This window comes from Grammomys surdaster, unplaced genomic scaffold (genome assembly GCF_004785775.1).
Source record: "Grammomys surdaster isolate TR1022 unplaced genomic scaffold, NIH_TR_1.0 125167, whole genome shotgun sequence".
In the NCBI taxonomy this organism is placed as follows: Eukaryota; Metazoa; Chordata; class Mammalia; order Rodentia; family Muridae; genus Grammomys; species Grammomys surdaster.
The window spans coordinates 609,048-612,125 of record NW_021620060.1 but is presented as its reverse complement, the minus strand read 5'-3'; positions in this window follow the sequence as shown (position 1 = coordinate 612,125).

Genomic DNA, 3,078 nt, shown 5'->3' with positions numbered 1-3,078 from the left:
CTTTTCTGTTGCTGTGAAAAATACCATGACCAATACAATTTAAGGAAGAAAAGCTTTTAGATTATGATTGCAGAGGGAAGAGTCTGTCACTGGCAGGAAAGTGAGGACACAGTGGCAGGAGCCAAAGCTGGCTGAATGTATTATCATTTTGAAAGCAAGAAGCAAAGACAGAGATTAGAAAGTGGGGCAAGGCTCTAACTCTTCAAAGCCTACCCCCAGTGACATACCCATCCCAGCAAGGCTCCTCCTTCTAGAAATTCCATGTCTTAATTATAACTCTGGTAAGACACCATGACTAATGCAACTTAGAAAAAAGTCTATTGGAGGCTTAGAGTTTCAGAGAGTGAGCCCATGACTATCATGATGGGGGAGTATGACACCAAGCAGGTAGGCATGGCACTGGAGCAGTAGCTGAGAGTTTATAATTGGTCCATAAGAATGAGACAGAGAGAGGGAGAGACACCAGGAATAGGGTGGGATTTCAAAAACTTCAAAGCTCACCCCCAGTGGCATACCTCTTCCAATAAGGCTACATCTCCTCATCCTTCCTATCTGCCATCAACTGCAGACCATGAATATTTAAATACATGAGCCTATGGGGGCTGTTCTCGTTCAAACTACCATCATGTCCTATATACCCTCTCAAACACCAACTGGGGACCAGATGTTCAAATACATGCTTAGTACCTGGATCCTTGTTAACTCATTTCTATGATGACAATTACTAAGAGAGTGATTCTTCAGTCATTTTAACATTTATGTTTTATGGAAGATTGAGTGCAGAGTGTTTTATAATTCAGGGACATGGAGGAAAAGATTTTATTTGGATGAAAATGTGACAAAATTGAATATATTGTGAAAGTAGAGGAGAGGCCAATGTTCTTGCTTAGAGCAAAACCACCCGCAAGCTCTCAGATAATGAAAAATTGTCCCCAAGTCCTTTTCTGACTTTGGGTTTTGATATTTTTCAAGCAAATAGGAAAATGGAATAGGCCTCAGTTTCAGTGCTGACTAACACATGGCCAATTCTTAATTCCTATCAGCTATACCTTATGGATCACAGTGTTACATTTGTAATTATATGAAATCATGCTGAGAACCGAATCATGATATACTGGCTGAACATGCTTAATCTAAACTGTTCCCCAAATCAAAACATTTTGACTGACTATACAATGTCATGTGGAGAATGAATCATGTGACCTCATATGATAGACCACAGTCTCAGTGGCAGCACACTAAAGCTGTCATGTGAGTGCTGATGAGATGTCTCAGCTTGCAAAAGCTCTTGATTCACAAGACTTGAGTTCTGATCCCATATATATATATATATATATATATATATATATATATATATATATAAAACATAAGTCAATTGTCTTTAGACTTGAGTCTACTACATGTTCCAAGATAACCATGCTATACTTAAATTTAAAATTATAATTAGCTAAAATACTTCTGCTCTCAAGTATGAACATTTTGCATTAGGAACACCCAATCTGCATTTGGACATTTTGTTTCACTATATATAACATTATTTTATGAATCTCCACAGGTTACCTCTGAATACATGCAAATAGCTTTATTTTATGCTTTCTTAAATGCTGAAATTTTCTCCAGCAAGTTTTCATTAATTCTTTCTGCTGTTCCTATTTCTCATGCTCAGCATGTGATGTGTTTGTTGAATGACATTTTTTGCTCAAGGTTTGCTCATGGCTGGATACACATTGCTTATTTAATTACTTAAAATACTATTCTAATACAGAAACACATTATATAACACATGACAGAGAAATGCATGTCATCTCCTAACAAGTGTATAAAAATTATTCTCATGCTTTTAGTATAAAATACAATAATAAAAACATTTTTAGAAGTGGCATTAGTACCTGTATTCTATCCTTGAAAATCAAATCCAACATGACCCCCAAGTTTGTCAAAAGCTTGTTTTCTTTCTCTTTGTCTTTTGTCCATGGTTGGCATGTTCCCTATGGTATGCTTAGGTTTTGAAAACTGAGGACTTTCAATAAAAACTCATTCAAGTCTGGCTTTAGGTATTTGCTTCATGATTTGGTTCTTTTGGTTTTTAAATATATATTTAAATTTTGTTGTTAATCCACTGTCTCTAGACACTTTTCCTTCCCTAGCTAAGAACTAGCTAGGAACACACCTCTTTGCTTCCAAGAAAAATAAACACCCTGGTTTAAACAATTAAAACCACTCTACTGGAGAGAAAATCTGTTCTTCTCTCTACTTTCCACTGCCAAAGATGTTGGAGATCAGTCAAAAGCTAATACTGGGGATAGCTTTTAACCATGTATAAGGAAGCAGTTTAGGAAGCTTTTGGCTTCCAGTGAACTCTGGGTCCTAATACTCTATATAAACTAGAGAAATGGTTTGCTTAGCTGAGCTGGAAGTTTATATCAGACCACATAAGAGTCATTAACAACCTTGAAGTTTCAACTGCCTGATTTCTAATCTACACTAGAAAAGGCTTGTGGAAATTCCTTGAGTGAGATCTAAGACAAGATCCTTGTGAGATTTTTTTCTAACATCTGGGAATGTCATCCAGCCTTGCCCGTGGAGACTCAGAGGTCACTGTGCCTCATGGACTATATACAGCATGAAGTTTCAGTTTACCCAATGGCTGTGTGTTGCCCAACCTCCAAAACAACCTCTATTACAAACTTCTGCTAATACAAGAGTGCTGTTTATTGGCTAAACTGACACTTGGATAGGCTCTGGCCAAGTCAAACATAGTATGAATCTGATAGACTTGGACTTCTCTTGAGGACTATGTTCTCTTCTCATGAGTTAATTAACATTGACTCTAACATGGAAAAGTGTCTCATTGCCATGGATGGCCCCCAGTCATGTCTTAGCAGCCCCTGAACTGGCCAGTCCTTCTAAAAACTCATTGGGAAAAGATACCTTTTCCCACTTAAAGTACAGAGACCTTTCAGGTACATTTCACAAGCCCTGATAGGCTAATCCCATCCACTCAAAATGACCTGCTGCCTCCACCAGACTCCTATTTGTTTAGTCACTCATGGGAAATTTAATGTTTCCTGGAATTTT